Here is a 20,552-nt window from a genome sequence, read left to right as displayed (position 1 = left end):
AGCCTTTTATCTCTTGCCTGAGATACAAGCTAACTGAGCTAAGGGATAGGCACTAAATTTTCTAGTCTTCTATTTTATATAAACAATTAAAAAAATCTGTGGAGCTTTTATAAGTTAAAATTGTGTTTATGATCCATCGCAGCAGACTGATCCTTTTGAAATGTAAAGTAGGTTTTTTTTTCCCAATTTTCCCAATCTTTTTACCCTGGCATTTGTCATCTTCCTACAACTTAGTTTCCCCAGAAAGAGAAGAGCGTGTGTCACTTAGAACATACCTGGTGACTATCTGTCAACTGAATAGATTGTTTTTAATTGAAAAGAATCAACAAATAGTTTATCAATGTTCTCTGATGCTTTTAAAAAGTGTGAAATTTCTTTTTGTTTTGAAATAACACATATTCACCTACTAGGGTAAACACCCCAATTGTTTTATTGAAATATTTGATATGCTGCTTCTTTATTATTCTCTTTGATCTATTGATTTCTGAGAAAGATGCAATAAAATATCTTGCTAAAGATTTGAATTTTTCAAAAGTTGTCACTTTTTAAACTTTAAGGTAATTTTAAAGATTTTTTTCCTTAGGGGCATGAATATTTGTGACTATTGCATTGTCTTAATATATTGTTATTTATATCAATATGAATTATATCTCTTTATAGATTTAAGCCATTTTGCCTTGAATTTGGTTGTGGATTTTGTTTATTTATTTTTATTTAATCTGAGAAATGCTGGTTTTAAACCATTAATAGAAGTAATGAATACTGATCATATATCTCTATCCCAACTGATACCTACTTTGTGTTTCCTATTTGCCATGTCTTATTGTAATTGGCTTAGCTTCCTTCCTATCTTTTGTTGAGTGCTGAGTGCTCTTTGAATTGATTTTTCATTTCGAATACTTTGAATGGCATACCCTCTTCCTCTAAATTCTTATTTTATATATCCCTAAATACATAACACACTTACTTCAACTTGTATGTTTCAACATCAAATGTTAATGAGATCTATAGCTGTCTTTTACCAAGACAAGTTTTGTGGAATGTTTTTACTTACTTTGGCTTTTTGCCCTACCCAACCCACAAACCACTGTACGTATTACTGGGGATTTCACTTTATATCATTAGAAATTTTGTGTACTATCAACATGGATTTACTTCAGATCTCTGGGCCTCAATTTTCTTATGACACTTTGCCAGTCCCATTGTGTCCACAGTAGCATATAAACTCAGTGAGATAAATCATAGGCATTAGTTTGTTATCTTCTCTCCTGTTTTTATGAATACAATTCTTTGAAGATTTTCAGTTACCTTGGGTTTAATGAGTTCGCATTTTTTCAAACCCAAAGAAAACAAGGCTTAAGTGGCTATGTGAAGCACTTCCTCTAAAAAGGAATGGCCAGAGATGTAGGACCACAAACCACTAAATCACAAACTCAACAGTTGAGCATTACAATCTCTGTTTAACACAGTTCTGAAGTGCGGTTCTAGTCTAATGGCTAGGAAAACCAGAATGGCTTCTTCTCCCAAAACATGCCTCAACTTTTTTACCTGCATGGATTTTGCTTTTGTTGTTGGTTTGTTGTTGTTGTTGTTGTTTTGTTTGCTTTGCTTTTCCCTAACTCTATCACTGAGTGTTCCACCAGTAAAACAGGAATCTGCTTAAGCATTTCAAACAGAAAGAGAACTAGGATATAAAACTGTAGGAAAGAGTAACAAGGTGGAGCGGCATTACTCAGATCAGGAGCTATAGGAAGCTATGAGGGCTGCTGCCTCCCTCCACATTCCTCGGTGGCTGCCATGTTAGGGAGCCACACTTAGCAGCTAAGGGAGCCTTGTTTGTCTGGTCTTATTGCTGTATGAGTACAAACTGGGCCTACTATTGCAGCCATCGGTACGAATGTGGGGAGAAAAGTATCTTCTGCATTCTAATTGCATGCCGTGGTCTCCCGTTGTTATTTAAACCAGAACTTTGGTGGCAGGGAGATCTGAGAAATTCAGTTTCTCACATTCTGAAATACAGGAGAAATGTAGAAAATGTCAGAAATGATGCAAAGATACCAAAAGAAAATTTAGCTCACCCAAATGAAAGGGAATAGCTTTTTTCTTCCAGTTCACACTTTATTTCTTCTTTATACTTATATTGAAGGCCACTTCTTCCATGAAGCTGAATCCCACGCCTCTAATATAATGCAAACTCAATGTTGTTTAAACTCCCTATAGTACCATATGCATCTCTTACTGTATTTAACACATTCCTCTTTCTATTACAGTAGTTTTTGAGAGTCCTATCTCTTTTCACTAGTCTGTAGATTTCTGGAAGGGAGACAACTAGTATAAACCACAAACATTAGGGATTAAATATGTGTTTTTCAATATTAACTAGGAAATTAACATTCAAATGTTACTACTTGCCGAGCTTGTCTTCATCCTTTATTGTGATATTAATCTGGATTATAGTAGAAATCTGTCTCCATCAGCAAGGATCTAGGTGATTTGGTATAGAAAACCTTATACTAGAGCTAGTCTATGATTTAAAATTAAGATAAGTATGGATTCAAACTCTTTGTTTTCTACTGTTCTGAAATAGGTTTACATAAACTCATTGATGAATGCTCAGCTGGAGGAAAATGGTTTTGTTATTCTCTCTATTTCAAAACACAACTGAGTTGCTTTATTGACTAGACAACATCAAGTGAAATAGAACTACTAGGCTTCTGTGTCTCAAATCATGATATTTTGCCATCATGTCTATTATTGATAAAATCTGTAAAGGAAAAATAAACCAGAAGTCTTCATTCAAATGAAAATAATTTAGTAGCATGCTTGTTTTTTCGAGCAGTTCATGAGGGGAAGTGTTACATAAAAAGAATATAATGATGTAAGTTTTGAGGTCAGAGAAATGAATTACCAAACATCAAACTTAGCAGTTCACTGTAGCTCTGTAAGATCTCTTTCCTATATAATAATTAATTAATTAATTAATTGAGAATTAACTGAAATAATATACATGATACATTGTGCAAATTTTTCACAACTCTTTATTCATTCCCCTTTCTATGCTAGTCACAGACAGAAGCGTTTTACCATCATTAACTCATTTAGTTTTTATAACAACTTTAACACATAAATTTTATTAAGATTCCTATTTTATGGGTAAAGAAACAAAAGTTTGGAAACAAAATCTTCCCAAAGTGCCACAGGGCCTCGGTGAAAGAGCCATGGTACAATCACCACTCTTTGGAAGAGATATGCTTCATCATTATCCTGTACGTCTGAGTAAAAGTGCTTTATCTGGTAGTAGCATGGGGAATAAATAGCAAATTAATTGAAATATGGGTTAAAATGGAGAATCATAAACAAAAATTCACATTCTTAAACCTAAAATATATACATATATACTTTCCCAATCTTTCAGAGTTATGAATCATTTCTTGCCTAAAACACAAAAGATATTATTCATCTACAATTTTTGGTTTTGATCCCTTTCATTTGGAGCAAGGAATTAGACAATTGCAGATTTATCTGAATGTAGTCTCCCTTAGGTGCTCTCCAATAGAACTTTCTGTGGTAATGGAAATATGTTTGTGCTGTTCCATTTGGTAACCACAAGCTGCATGTGGCTATTGAACACATAGCAACAGAAGAACTCAATTTTTAATTTGATTTCATTCTAATTAATTTGAATTTGAATATGAGGAGTTCGATGTGGCTAGTGGCTATTTTATGGATTTATACGTTTCCAACTCCCCTCCCCTCCACATCAAATAGTCTATTATTTCATTGTTCACACCTAAATTAAATAGAGTTTGGGACAGTTGTATGAATGGCTAGACTATTGCAAAACACTTGGGGTTTTAATGGGCAAAAATAACAAATATTTCACACTCTTTTTTTTTTTTCTTTACCTAATTGAGATAGAAAGTTCCAAAAGTATAAATGGTTTGAAACAATGCTTCTAACTCCTGGAGAACAAACAACTCAACTGGTAGAAGCCCAATCACAGACGTATTAGAGGCAGTGAAATGGCTGCAGAGATCCAGTGTGTTGTGAGCCCCTGGAATTATGCTTGACAGAAGGAAAGAAATGTGCCTGATCTTAGGGGGAACAGATCAAATGAAGGCTGGGTAAAATTAGCCCTATTACATCATGAGTGTTACGGTCGATCATGCACCAACAGCACAAGTCAAGTCAGTCAATAAATGGATGAAGTAAAGTACCATAAAATAATATGGTAATATAAAAGTCATTTACACAAAAAAAAACTAACATGCAAATCCACATATGACAGTGTTAATAAAAAGGGGGTAAAAGGAAGTCAAAATGTTACACAAAAGAAAAAAATAATAATTCTTCCAAAATACCTGTTCTCATTTGAAAAACGCATCAGAGGAGACGTTCTCCCTCTAAATGAAGCCACACTGATATGAAAGAGAAAAATTCTACTAATGTGCTTCATGAGAAATTTCCAAAAGCTGCCCGCTGGGCTGCATTGAGGAAATGGCTAGCTCAAAATGAATCCCAGGTAGTCCTTTCCCTCCATCCTGAAAATGCCCTCTCTCCGTTACTACACCTGCAGAAACAGGTGTAGCCAGGTTATAAAAGGCAGCTTGATTGGTTATGTGCCAGATCAAAGTACAGCATATATTTGAAAATAGAAAAATGTCTGGAAAACAGGAGGCTTAAATGAATGTGGCCCTGGGGGCAGTAACAACAGATGTGCTGACAATTTATGAATATTTTCCTGTAAATACTCTCTATTCTTCTGTTAAATAAGGAATTACGTAGTGCCAGACTCCACGCCACAATGCCTGATACTTACTTAGGATAACTTGCAAAAAATGAAATTCTCTGAAAAATAAGACATGGGAATATGTGCATTTGACTTCCGTGTGTTTCAGTAAGGAATGCTGATGTTTCCATACACAGGACGCACACACATCTCCAGCACAGATACATTTAAACAGGAAATAATAAATATAAACTCATTCACATGGCACACACACCCATTCCCAATTACAGAGTGCGGAAGTTGTTTTTGGTGGTCCACTGCTTCTATTTTTTTTTTTTTTTTTTTTTTTGCATTTAATACATTTGATGAAGAGTTAAGTTCCACAGCTCTTGGGAGAGGTTGCTAACATTTGCTAGGGGCACAGCACAGGCCAGTGGTCTTTCAGCTTCTCCAAATAGCTGCACTAATTAGGTTGAGCTTTAAATCCAGAACTGCATACAAATAGGCCATATCAGGAGAAAGTCCTGAAACATTTCCATATCTAATAGCGGGGTCAATTTATTCTTGCCTTTTCCATCCATACAAATCAAACCTGAATATGAAATCTGAATAACCCAAGAGTATTATTTTATTGAATTAAAAGTGGCTGTAAGGGTTAGTGTTTGGATTTGTCAGGTGTTTGCTGGGCTGATTCCAAAGAATGGAAGGTCAAGAAAATAGTCTTTCCCGAACACTCATGCCGTGGATCATAGTGGATTTGAAGAAAATATAATGGGCCATTAAGTTCTTAAAATTAGCAGGCTCACCAAAACATCCTAAATGACTATGAGGGGACCTTTGGTTATTACAGGGGCTTCCATAATTAGAATGTGATTTAAACAAAAGACTAATACATTTATTAAAGAGCCTCCAGATCCACAAATATTAGTTTATTTGTGCTTTTCTTGAAGGAGAGCAAAGACTGAATTATTGAGAAGTGAGAAATCAATTCTGATAATCAAGGCTGATAACCAAGAGTCCTAGCTTTCCATTTTGACTATTTAGAAAAGCAAGGGAATTCGTAAAGATAAGGCCAACATTTTGATATTAAAGTTAGAATTTGAATTAAAAAAAAGAAAAGAACAAAACCAAGGTTGGAACCCTACCCTTCCACTGAATCCTCACACTACAGTGACATGATCCAAATTCAGAGTCACCCTTGTTGGTCTGAATGATTTAAAAGATTTTTTTTTAAGTTGTGATTATTTAACCAAAAGATAGACTATGTAGCACAGAGGAATAAACACCATCAAGGAAGTACTTGGTGTGGTAAACATTAACATAGGCTGTAGAAAATAATCCTTTCAAAATCAGCTAAATTTTCTTGTTTCAAATCCTATGCCAATCTTGCCTTAGCATTCTGAAGTATTAAGGATTAATTTCAAAGGTTTATGAAAAATTCAGTATTTTTAAAGGATTTACCAAAGAAATATATGGTCAAAAGCTGATTTCCTCTACATTTAGTGAAAATAATGCAACTCTTTCCAATTACTTCTTTTCAATTATTTAACTAAAAAACAAAAAGGCTAAATTATATAGGTCAGCTTTACAGTTTATATCAACAACAACAAAAACACCCAAATTCACATTTTGTTCAAAGAAATTTCCCCAAGATTGCAGTCTTATTATTCATTTTTTGTGGTATTTTTTTTTTTTAATTTTTGTCTTGTTTTGTTTATAACAGTAGAAGTCTCACAGCTTGATAAATTACATGTCAAAATAAATTCCTGCTTATTGTTCAGGGGCTTGGAGGTTTATTTAAAAAATGTGGGGTTTTCTGTGTTGTTTTTTTTTTTAACATCACTGGTATATGCTGACAAAAAAAGCAAATAAATGCAAGTATGTATTTTGGTCAATTTCTGATATCTATATTACATCATTACTTAAAAACCTAACAGTACCTCCTAGATTACTATATATTATTATACAGTGATACCAAAGAAACATCTGTTAATCTTCTCTTTAGGGAATAAAATAGATTTTCCATTAGAAATAATTTTCTATGTACTATAAATCACGAACATGCACAGCCCTGAAGGTAAATATTATTTAGTAAACAAACAAGTTAAAAGGCAGCAAAGAATGTAGCACTAAACTCAACACCAGATTTACTCTTTTTCTTTAATATTTTAAGTCAATTAAGCTATACTGTTAACAGTTTTAAACTTTCCTCCCTATATTGTTTTTTATAATATAATCAATAGGAGCGCCTGGCTGCCTTCATGATCCCAGGGTCCTGGAATTAAGCCCCATGTCAGGCTCCCTGCTCGGTGGGGAGCCTGCTTCTCCCTCTCCCTCTGCCTCTCCCCCTACTTGTGCTACAGAGCTCTCTCTGTCAAATAAATAAATTAAAAAAATCTAAAAAAAAAAAATATAAAATATAATCAATAAACATATCAAACTGTATCATAACTGTGTGTCTGAGGAGGAGGAGGGCACATTACATAGGAACTATGCACTGACAATTCTCCTGTAATAAGGGACCCATGAATAATGGATTTGCTAATCTAGGAGGTTAACAAAAACAAAAGAATGCAAAGCGACATATTTTTAAAAGGAAGCTTGTTTGAAAAGAAGTAATTTTTTATGTAAAAAATATTAATTAGTTACAGGAATGGTTGAACTTGTCTAACATAATTGTTGTAGAGACCATCAGCATTATGATAATAACTACCACTAAAATAGTGGAAAATATGGAAATGAGTGATTTAGTAGGAAACAAACCGATTTATAGCTCAACCAAAATGAAGCTAATATAAAGTTTTAATGATTACTATTGAATTATAGGCCACTTATGAAATTGCTGAAATATGTTTCAGAACCTATACAGCGTACTTCTTATTCTAGCCACATATATGATAATCCCACTTTGTCCTCTATAGCTTTCATTTTGAAGCCCTAAGGGAAAGTGACAGGACAGCAACAAGATACCTCATTGACATTACAGCGTAGGCAAATCATAGCTCCCAGAAATAGTTATGGTTGGGCTTCTGAGATTATCATTTTATTCTCTTTTACTTTATTTTATTTTTAAGCGTTTATTTATTTTGGCGGGGGGGCAAAGGGAGAGAGACCGAGTCTTAAGCAGACTCCCTGCTGAGCATGGAGCCTGAAGTGCTCTTCATGACCCTGAGATCATGACCTGAGTTGAAATCAAGAGTCAGATGCTTAACCCACTGAGCCACCCAGGCGCCCCGTGACTGTCATTTTAATTCAACAAATAGACTGTTTTTTGTTTTGTTTTGTTTTTTTATGTGCCCAGTACTGTGCAGGGCAAATTCAATTAGAACAGAAAAAGAAACTCTGTAAATATCATATATACACACACAACTGCTAGGCTGCTATTCGAATCACAAAGTCTAGTTTGGTGTTAGGATTTTTCTCATCATGAAATAGGCCACTTTGGTTTCTATTACTATTGTTTCACAGTGGTTGGGTTTGAAATAGCTGGAGATAGTGGCTCAGTTTGATTTTCAGATACTTCATACCTACAGTCTGCTTTTCAAGACTTTGACTAATAATAGATTGATTTCTTACTTATAACAACATCTACTATTATTAATTCAAACACTCATTCAATAGATATTTATCTTGACTGTGTGAAAGGACCACACTAGGCGCTGAGGGTGAGTTTTCAGTGAGATGCACAAGATATAGCTGAGAGCTACATACCTGCAACGTGATGGGTCCACATTTAAAAAGAAAAAAGCCCTCCTAATTGATTAAACGTATATCACTTTAAAATTCCATGTCCATTTAAGCACATAAACTATAGGTAAGGAAGTTTAAACCAGAAGACTTTCAATTCTAAGATAACTAGGATCTAAGTTTTATATTATTCAACCCACAGCATTTGAGCACACTCATCCATACAACGCATGTATTAGATATTGTGGAAAACAAAATAATAAAGTGATTCTTTTCAGTTTACAAAGCTTCATTTAATCCCAGTAACAATTTGAAGTTTATAGATGTAACTATTGAGTCAAATAGCAATTTGAATTAAACAAATAAATGCCATGTATAGAGGAAGCTGACAACATTTGTTTTCATTTACATGAAAATGTAAATTTTCATGTAAGAAATTTCTTTCTTTCTTTCTTTCTTTCTTTCTTTCTTTCTTTCTTTCTTTCTTTCTTTCTTTCTTCTTTCTTTCTTTCTTTTTCTTTCTTTCTTTCTTTCTTTCTTTCTTTCTTTCTTTTTTTTCTTTCTTTTCTTTCTTTTCTTTCTTTTCTTTCTTTCTTCCTTCCTTCCTTCCTTCCTTCCTTCCTTCCTTCCTTCCTTCCTTCCTTCCTCCCTCCCTCCCTCCCTCCCTCCCTTCCTCCCTTCTTTCTTTCTTTCTTTCTTTCTTTCTTTCTTTCTTTCTTTCTTTCTTTCTTTCTTTCTCTCTCTCTCTCTCTCTTTCTCTCTCTCTCTCTCTCTCTTTCTTTCTTTCTTTCATTGCTAGCCTCCAGTCAGGGTCTCTTTTAGTCCCCCTTTTCCGCAGCTCCTTTCTTTCAGCCAGTCCCCAATATTGACATCCAGCACACTTGACCTTGCTGGAATGGAAGAGCGTGTGCTTGTATGTCTGAGGCTTCCGTCTGTCCATCCGCCCTGGATAGTGTTTAAGCACTTCTTGGCTTACTGCTTTGTGTGCTCCTCTTGAATTGAACATCAATGTTCCAAAACTGGTACACAGTCCTGGGGAAAGAATTTATTCCTGTCCCATGAAAGGAAACTGGACATTTATTCCTGTCCCATGAAGGGAGAATGGTTTACCCATCTCCCCTTGATGTTTAGGTTCTCTGTGCTCTTGCCCTTCAGCGATGCTTAGATCTGTGTTAGTGAACCCGATACAGGATGACAAGTGGGTGTCAGTATCTATGACACACATTGTACCTGTATTTGTACCTATATTTGCTAGAGACTTTAAAAACTCTTATGGATTCTTTTAAATGTTTTTACATTCAAAAGTACACTTTAGCCTATACTTTGTGGTACTCTCTTTTAAATGGATTACCATATCTACTGCTCAGCGAGTTAGCAGAACAGCCATCCAGGCTCCATGTCCCATTCTTATTTCGGCTATGCTAACAAAGAATGTCCAAAATATGTTTTGTGCTGGATGAAGACTTTATTGCCAGTAGCATATATTTAAAAGAAATAACCACTGCGGTCTCCTAACTTAAGGACATGAAATTTAGATTGTTTACTGAGATTTAGAGAAATAAGAAGAATTGCAAAACAGGTAAGTTACACATGGGAAAACATCTGCTTATAAAAGATAAACAGTGGATGGTAATATTGTGACAAGGTTAAGGAGGTCTTACTTAAAAACTTGAGAAAAATTTCAGTAAGTAGCAAAATAATTTCTTTTTGCCCTCAAAATGTATTTATGCCTTCTATCTGTCAAGAGCTAAGTCTGCAGTGTTGTGGGTACAGGGATGAATAAATTCAAGTTCCTGCCCTCTGAGAGCTCTGAGTCTAGTGGGAGGATCCGTTATACACGTAGCATGTTATGTGTACTTGCTTTTAAAGAGGCCCTGGGAACACTGATTTGGTCCTACTATCTCAGCCTGGGGCCTTTGGTTAGTAAGTTAACATCTGTTGTTTTTGACTGCATGGCATCGCTTCTCTCTTCTTTAAGAACACTGTATCAATTTTCTACTGGGTAATTAATTCCCTTCACCTACTACATGTATCTATGGGGAATATCTATCAGGTTTTTTTGGCCTTGTTTGGTCAAGAGGTAAAATGTATGTATCAGACAAACATATGGTAAAAAAAATAGAGAACTGATGTATTATGTTTTCTTGTCAATGAACAAAGCATCTTTGGAAAGCATGGCGCCTTCCGTCAGTGATTATTTCAAAAGGAGAACGTGGTGACTAGAGACCAGTGATGAGTGAGGGACTTAATTTTTCCTGTACAATGTTGTTTTGATCCTTTTAATTTTTTCTAAAATGTGTATATGAAACCTATCCAGAAAAGAAAAAAAAAAAACATTACATAGATATCAAAGCCGAAACAAAAAACAAAATCCAAACATCATGAAAGCAGGAGAGAAGATGACAGCTTCAAGCCTCTGTAAGAATTAGATGGAACCATATGGAATTTTTCATATTTGACCAGTTACTCTTTAAAACTTTGCAGCTCCATATGGTAGCAAACACTTTACTTTTATTTGAATTGCAGGCCCACGTGAAAATATGCAAGGAGAGAAAATATAGTTAAGCCAATAATGGCCACTGTTACCAATCAATCACCCAAAGCCCTCGTTATTTTGTGTTGTTTTTTTGTTTTGTGGTTCATATTTCATCTCTGTTGAACTATCTGGACTTTCTACCTTCAGGTAAAATAAGACGGTTGGCTTCCGTAAGTAATACAACTAGTTAAAGAGGCAGAACCGTATCCAAAACCCAGGTATTTCTGACTTGAAGCCCATGCTTGTTCTATTAGGTCATGCTGCCTAAAAACCAAGAGTGGAATGGCAGATGATTGGGATTCCAGATCCCATAAGCCATTTCCCTCTTCTTTGACAAGTCTCTTCATCTCATGTCTACCTCAGTTTCGTTAGCCTTAAGATATAGATACTATTCCTTATTCTGCCCACCTCACGGTGCTTATAAAACTGAAATAAGAGCAGGTATGTGGAGGACTTTGTAAGCTGTAAGCCTTATCGAAATACACCTGATTATTACTGGTTGTTAGCGTTGTGCTTCAGACTGAGAAGAGTAGTGGCCCATGAGAATAAGCAACAGTGTGGATAAAGGGAGAATCATAAGTTAAAATGAGATGATGCATTTTATTTTCTATGGACAACAATAAATACCAGAGAAGGAAATACATCAAACATCTACCATGCATTCCCAAACAAACAAGCCAATAACTACTCTGAGGCATTGAAAGAAATTGAGAATAATATTTTGTCAGTTCAAAACAACATGTCTTTATTTTATGCAAAGCACTGAATAAAAATGAACTCTGAGTGCAATCAAAGCCTTCACAAATTTTATAAAGTTCATTTGCTAGAAACAAATTTCGATGAAAGAATGTTAACAAAAGGCTTTTCACTTTTTCCCTGACTCCACATTTGGAATGATGACAGCGTTCTAAGCACAACCGTTTTAAGATGAAATAAAACTTCTGTCAGCAAAAGAAATGACTAGTCATTACACTCCCTCCCAGGCTCTTTCAAGCACGGTGCCCAAAGGACCAGTGATCCCTGGGTCCTGAGGCCCAGAGTCTGGTGCTGGCCTGTAATTGGAGCAGCCCCAGCTGCAGCCGTGCCCTCAGGCTGGGAGGCCCAGGAGTTAGCTGTAAAGTGTACAGCTGCAACACCTGGGGCTATCGACTCAGCTACAAAACCCTTGCGAGAAGCTTGCCTCTGTCTGGCCTTGGGCTCAAAAGTAGCTTTCTCTGTATTAGTCATCCCGCAAGACAGGCAGCCTCAGCAGTAGAGGAGAAGGTGGCAACAGGGAGCAGACCGACGTTGTGACTCAAATGCATAGTATTGTCCTCTGATCCCGCGGCTGTGACCACCTCTGTCTGCTGTACCCATCATTACCGGGATGACATCAGCTGCTAATTAGGATTCCTTCCCTGGAGTAGAGTGGAAGTTTCTCCTAAATCTGGGTGATGACTTTAGTTGTTAGTGCTTCATTTGAATTCCCTAAATCATCAGGAGCAGTGGTGATAGAAACTTTCTGGTTTTGTGGAATATACGTTTGGGTGTTGTCCTTATAATGCCTAGCATTCTTGGAGCGCTTTCTCTATACCAGACTCTGTTCTAAATCCTTTGCCTGCATGATTCATTTAACCATAAGACACCCTCTAAGGTAGGTAGATTACTATTCCCATTTTTTCAGATGAGGAAACTGAATAAGGCACAAGGCTGTGCAGCTAGTAAATTGAGGAAAAAAGTTTTACATTTTTTTTTTCATCTGCCTATCGAGTTTGCAGTCTTAACCACTATACCCTAGTGTCGCTCTTTGTAATTGAAAACTGGTTAATGGTAAGAAAATCACAGCTGCTATATTGACAATGCAAAAGTGATGGGAAACATGAGATGTATGTGTCTCTTTGTGTTTCTCATTCTACATTGTCTTTATCGAAGGCCTACTGAACAGGTTGGCTAAGTGCTTGCTGAGAGCTTCTGCCAAAAATAGTCAACAAAGCACAAATTTTTGAAAGAATACATTATTTGAGAGATATATATGTGATAGCATATATACTTATCATATATATTTAAAATTAAAATTAAAAGTGTGTGTGTGTGTGTGTGTGTGTGTGTGAGAAGCAGTCGGCATAATCATTTTTCCCTCCTTTAAATATAATCATATCAGTTTCGGGATACTAGTTTCCTTTCCTCTGCTTCAGAATTATAAGGAAAGGAATTTCTATTGTGTACCATTTGTCAACTTCAAGGAAAAAAATAACATGAGGTGAAAAATTAACTCCATGTTATATATTATTACATCCTTACTGTTGGCGATTTTCCCCAATATAGAAACTTAATTAAGTACAAATAATGAACACGGAGGGCAATTTCAGGGTTATAATGACTGCTTGGGAAAATCTGAGGGTTTTGCAAAAGCTGAAGCCAATAAAGCTGTAGCAGTCAGTAATCCCCAGGAAATGTCCTTCACTGAAGTCATTACTGCTACTCAGAAAAATGTCTGCTTTTGGATTTATTTCAAAATTATGGATTTGTTTTTATGGCTGATGCCATTTTAATTGCTACTGCAGAATATTTGTAGAGAATGAATGTCAAATACATTGGCCAATCACATTGATCAAGTTGCCTTCCAAATTCCTTTGACTTATAATCATTTACTAGAGTTCTTCATTAAAATTCCCAAGAAGGCAAAGAGTAATTAGATACGCTATTTGTTATCATTCAATCGTCAAAGAATCTATCATTTTCTATTGGGAGAATGGAGCCCATTTAGTTGAAATCTACATTCCATGGACCTAAAAACTACTGGAAAGAGCTTTTTCTATGTTTTTGTTTTTATTTTTTCCAATTGCCCCTATTTTTTTAAAACTTAATCTAGAAGTTGAAAATCTGTTGTAAGATCTTGGAAATCCATTTCAAATTATCTGACATGTTAAAAATGATTAACAATCCTTTCATTGTTATGAAGTTTTAAAATATTTTCTGTCAATCACTGATCAATTTGTTAGAACATTTATTAAAGTACATCTGATGGTGACAATTATTAAGTTATAGAACAATGCATAATTCTGTTAAAAATCCAACTTATTATTCCTTAAAGATCACTTGGAATAGAAAACCAATACTCTGCTCACACCTTCTCTGACTGCTCCAACCTATGGCACTCCTTGCCTCATTGTTCACATGGCGGTTCTCATATATGCCTTGATTTTGGTAAGCTTTTAGGTTTGTATGTTTGTAAAATGAAAGATAAAGGTTGAATATTTTGTTTATTTGCTTAATGTGGACTCAGTACCCAATACTCTTGTACCTTGGGCATAAGATATCTCAAAAATAGATTTCTGTGAAGAGAAGTTCACCCTCCGGCTTTTACTATATCTGTTAAACTATGTTAATTCTTTCAGAGTGCTCTTTAGATTTGGGATAGATTATTAAAATAAGTTGACAAGGCTTTGCAAAATCCTGTCTAATGATGTCAGATCTTCCTCTACCCCGCTCATCTCAGGTTGGAATCCTATTTCTGTGTTTTACAGAGTCTCTCAGCTGCTGCTAGGCATGTGGGAAAGAGAAACGGGGGGTGTTTTTGTCTAAGTCTGGATCGGTTGCAGTGAGCATTAATGTGTGGATATTGGTGAGCCCCTACACCTGGCACCTGTGGAACTAGGATTTTCTACTAAATGTGACCCTAAAATCTTTATGCCCTTGTTGAATTTACATTTCATCTCTAGAGGAAATGGCATAAACATTAGGAAAAAGGAGGAATTTGCCAAAAATAGAATGGGCCTCTTTAAGATTGTAAGAAACCCATTCAAGAAAACCTTCTTTAGAAAGGAATAAATCCAATTTTAAGATCCAAATGTCTTAGAGAACGGGTTATGTAATGATACGCTTTACATGGTTTTAAGAATCCTGACTTGAGAAACATTTCAGATGGTTTCATAACATAGGTATTTGGTTTTTCCTGTAGTAGTATTTTTTATGCATACAGGAAAGGGGCTATAGGGTCAGTGGGGGCAACCAGAGCAACGAGGGATTGAATGAGGAAGAAAACCAAAGTGTGAGAAACAGCTGGGACGTGCATTATGGTGGAGCAGCTCTTTGATGCTATTATGTGGCAAAGCCTATAGACCCTGGGAGGGAGAAAACAGTTTAAATACATGTCGAAAATATATAGCTCATCTGTCTCCAATCTAGTTCTGCCATTGGCCATGTATATCATATACATGGTATGAAATCAGATGTATCCCAATGGATAAGAAGATCTTCAATGATCGTTTTCTCTTTAAATTAACTTAAACTACTTTTTAGGACATAAAGTAAGAATATCTTCATGAATGTATATAAATTGCATTATACCTCCCTAAAATATTTTGACATATTTATATTGCACTTATTAAAAGTTCTGTTATTTTAAATTTATTTCTGGCAACCCAAAAAATATGAAATAATGTATGATATGTGAATAAAACCAAGTCTCATGTAAAATTTAGTGAAAGCCATCTTATCAATCTTACCAAAAGAAGGAGATGAAGGACATGGAAAGAGGGAGGGAGGCAGGAAGGGAGGGAGGAAAAAGATGAAGCCTTTCATGACAGCATTCCATCCTGGTATATAAATTTTGGCCCTAACTATTATATTTTTAATGACGAGCAATATGTAAACTCTCTATGTAGTCATTCATTTATTAGTAAGTACATAAACTTTTGATATTGATGTTTACTCCTGATACTCTATAATTCATAATGTCTATCCACTGTTTTTTTTTTTTTTCTCAATTGCATGGCTGCATAGGGTTACGGAGAAATCTAGACATATACCATTCATAGGATTCACGAAAGTGTAGTCAACTATTCAGTAGGGAATATGTAACTATTTGATTCTTTTCAAGACCATGAGTACAGGGGCATAACTGGCATTATATATGTATAACATATACTATACCCAATACCTAATACAATATCTGGCATATAGAATAGACCCCAAATAATATATTTTCACATGGAGTAAAAGAATCGGTTTACATGTATTAGAATTATTAGCCAGCTCCATTGAATCTGTACCACACTGTTACTTCAACTCTGGGCTCACATCTGCTCCCATGTTTTCAAGAGGACATTAAAAAAAAAATTACCTGGAAGATTTTTGGAGCATCAAATGAATTTGTAAATGTCAGCATAATAATAGGAAAAGATTTTACTAATGAGAGGTGCTGTCAAAATTTTTTGAATGATTATCCTTATGTGACTCACCAGCCCTCTAAGCTAATTATCAAAGGGATGGGTATGAACTCTCTGCTGATTTTGCTTTAGCAGTACTGAGAATGAAGAGAGCTTGTTCTTCATATGACCTTCTTTGTCCAGAGTCTTTGTTTATCTAGTTCCATTTCAAAGCTGCATTTTTGTTAAGTTGCCACTGGCCGTGGTCACAGAATTCTCTGCTTTTGTCAAAGGTGATCCCATTGTAAAAAGTGCCATTTCTTTAGGACTACACAAGTAGAACCCTTCCAGGGGTTAGTGTTAGGAAACCCAACTCCTCTGACAGCTACCATTCATGGATCCATTTTCTGCAAATGGAAAATGTGAAACTTAAGAGACAATGCAGCCCTTATTATTTGTATTTAATTATGCTCTAGTGGGAAATAATGGCTATAGACTCTTTCCTTTTAATGGCCAATTTTAAGCATTTTGTAGCATACTACCTCCTCAGTTTGGCTTCCTGACAAAGTCCAATTTTGCTGCCTCAGGGTAAATGCTCAATTTTCCTAATATTAATTTAGACAGTTGCAGTTTCCCATCTAAATAATTAGTCTCTATATGAAACCTGGGTAATAAACAAAATTTAAAATAAATAATGAATGAATCTCTTAAGTCAATAACATTGATCTAGCACTCTCTTAAAATCAAATTGTGAAACAGCAATTTCTTTTGATTGGAATTATAGCGTACAGCTAGAAAACATGATTGGCATTTTACTTTTTTGGTCAGTTATTGAATATAAAACTAATTTTAAGATTCTGAGTGCTTTCTACATTTGCTTTAATTGTATTTAAAGAGTATATAAAATGTGTACCCATTCATGCATTTCAGCAAATGCACAATGAATGTGCAAGAATCTATGTAAATGGACATCCTTAAAACACCGTAACCGCATTTTATGAGGATGTAAATTTTAAAATATCTTTTTGAAAAATAATTCATTTTAACTCTCCAGAGACTGAACCATTCATTAGCTTAGAGAGAGTGAGGACATGTTTTCTGTGGTTAGCATCTGTGGTCAAAATAGCTTAAGCTTCCAGTTGAAATAACAGCACAAGGGTCATTTTCCCCTTTTTTCTTTTACTTGAAGGCAACGTTATGACTTTCCTACTTTGTAGAATTGTTTCCTGTGCAAAATGATATTAAAATGGGGTCTAGGGTTACCTTCCTGGATCTGATAGGGCTCATTCTTTCAGTAACCTGAATCCTTTCTTTTATAACTTTTCTGAGATTTATGACTGTGGAATTGTGTTTATTAGCATTAAAATGGAGCTTTATGTATCTATTACTGAGGCCATTTCTGAGATTCAGAACTGTCAAGCCATCTTATCTGATATCAGCCCTGATTAATATACCTCAAAGAGTAACCCCCAGGGCAGCTTGGCCTCAAATATGATTGGTGGCAGATGATCAGTAAAGAACAGTTGGCTAAAGGACACTGAAAATCTTGTACTATGGGAAAGCTTAAGGAACACATAGGTCACTGTGAATGTCTGGAAATCTAATTCATCTCTTTTCATAATTCTTATGAATATGCAAATGGGTGTAATCTATCCAGCCCTTGGCTATACCCTCCAGAGCTTCTATGCACCATATGACTCTCCACCATCCCAGCCTCCTGGAAGCTATTGTCCAACATCTCCTACTAATCTTTTTGTCTTTATTTTTTTTCCCCTTTTCCTCCTCAGACTCTTCCACTCTTAAATGTAAGTAACAGCCTTTATCTTTTTTCCCCTCTATTTAAAACATCTTCTGTGATCTATGAAATCAGGATAAACTCTTTAAAATATTTAGCAAGTCCTGTAGGATCTTTTGTTTCTTTCTTTCCTTTTTTTTTTTGATTGTCCTGAAGACATCCACTCACTACTATCATCTCATAGTTCCAGCCCTGTTCTATTTATGCCTCTCTTTCTGGTTCTAATTTTCTTTTTAGGTCTCACTTAACCTCGAGCTCTGATTTACATGCCCATTACTATCCGAGTCACATGTGCTCTGTCCTTCTTCTAAACTCCTAAAGCTTTTATTATTTGTAGCAATAAATGGTTCTTAGTTTTTACTATCTTAAATTATTCATGAACCCATCTTATCTTTCTTACTAAATTGAAACATCTCTGAGGGAAGGAAATATGCCAAATGAATGATCCCTCCTTGTATAGCACAGGACACAGTGACTCTGAGTCAGGGCAGCTGTTTTTGAAAGGTCGGCTGTTGGAATTTATATTTGCAGTATACTTTGTTATTTTCTTTGTTGAAGTTTTGGTTCTCTATCTCAGTTACAAGGTCTTGTAGGATACGGACCGTGTATGTCTGTCACAAAAAGAAAAAGTGAACTTACTTGGCGTTCACTGTTTCTTCCTCATTTGTACTTTTCCTGTGCTCAGTGTCTTACTACTCTTCTAGGCCATTAAGATCTGATCCCACAGGAGTCTTTTTTTTGCAGTATTAGGCACTTTGGCTTGTATGCTATTTTGACCAGTTGTCTTGACTTTTTCATTACTTTAGCCTCAGAACTTTATCCTTTCATTTACATGTTTGTTTGTTTCTGTGTTTGTTTAAAAAGCATATTATATTTGCTAGGCAGTGTGAAGCCTGGGATCAGACTTTCTAAGTTAGAAGTCAGTTTTAGATACCTGTAGCTGTGTGACATTTGGTAAATTATTTATTGCTAACATGTTTGTATAATGATAAGTAAAATTCAGCTGTTAACAATACCGGCTTGATAAGGCCACTGTGAGAACTAACTGACAAAATGTATGTAAATCTCTTAGCTGGGTGACAGACATATAGAAAGTACACAATAAATGTTAGTCAGTGACTATTGAGAAAGGGACTACGAACAGATTCTAGGAAGGTAATGGTGGCAGCATGGATTCTCATTTCTGGAATTTTAAAGCCAATGCTCTTAGCATTTATAATAAAACTAAGTGGCAGTGTGTCCCAGTGGATCTCAAAACACAAGAGAGGACAAATCACCCATAGCTGCATGACCTACATGCAATTGATGTCGTCTCCGGAGGAAAAAGAAGAAAGCACCAGGTAGCAACTGACTGTCCTGACAAGGGTAGAGTCCCAAAGAGCTAATATATATTTGCTGGTGATCACAGGAGGTCTACATGAAGAGCCATCAAAATTAGGAGGAATTTTCCCCATGCTAAGTAGATGAGTCCAAGGGCAGATAGTAAGAAAATCTGAAGGAGCTGAAGCAGCCTCGAAACTGAGGAGTCAAGGCTCATTTATGTTTCAAGTCTCCATACTTGAGGAGGAACTCTGAGAGTGGAATCAAAACTGTAGAAGATAGGGACAACAAAAATGAAGAAAAGGGAGCTCCAGACTAAAATGGGTGAGGTGAACTCAGAAAGCCCAGGAGAAAAGTTCACCATATATTGGAACACTATTCAAAAGCAATAGATGAGAATGTTGTGAAATGGAAAAAAAAAAAAAAAAAGAATAAAAAATCCTGAATATCAACTCCGAAAATTCAAGCAAAAGGAAAATAAAATGACACAAAAAAGGATAAGATAAACATAATAATAAAAATAGCCCCAAAAGACATACCCACAAAATAAATCAAAATTGTAACCTAGTGGGGCTGCTATAACTAAGTACCACAAACAAGTGGCTTAAAACAACCATTTATTCTCACCAGTTTGAAGACTAATAAGTCTAATGTTAAGGTATTAGTAGGTTTAGGATCTCTCTGAAGGCTCTAAGGAAACTCTTCCTTGACTCTTCTAGGTTCTGATGGTTGCTCACTAACTTTGGCTTGTAGACCCATTCCTGTAATCTCTGCCTGATCTTCACATCGCCTTTTTTGTGTCATTTTATTTTCCTTTTGCTTGAATTTTCGGAGTTGATATTCAGGATTTTTTATTCTTTTTTTTTTTTTTTTTTCCATTTCACATGGCATTCTCTGCTCTGTGAGTCTGTGTACAAATTCTCTCCTTATAAGGACACCAGTGATTGGATTTGGGCCCACTCTAATCCAGTATGATATTATCTTAACTTGATTAAATCTGCAAAGATACTAGTGCCAGTTAAAATCCTATTCACAGGTATCAGGGTTTAGGATTCAAAACATCTTTAGGAGATACAATTCAAACCAAAACAGGGATATGACTCGAGTAAATGGATATAATTATATAATTATCATAACTATAATTCAGGAAATAATTAGAAATAAAGGGAAATTATTATGGAAATGAAGACAAAATTAGAAGGAAAAACCAAAAGAATAAACAAGATAGATTATAACTTATGAGATATATCAGATAAAAATTTAAAACAAAGGAAAAATGAATAGAAAGAAAAACAAAACTGAAGGGAAAATTTTGCAAGCTTGAAAGTAAGGGGCAATTGCTAAAGACAGGCAAAA

This window comes from Eumetopias jubatus, unplaced genomic scaffold (assembly GCF_037043125.1).
Source record: "Eumetopias jubatus isolate StellerSeaLion01/CBP00866 unplaced genomic scaffold, mEumJub1_p1.0 scaffold_4, whole genome shotgun sequence".
NCBI classification, from domain to species: Eukaryota; Metazoa; Chordata; class Mammalia; order Carnivora; family Otariidae; genus Eumetopias; species Eumetopias jubatus.
This window is presented reverse-complemented; position numbering follows the sequence as displayed.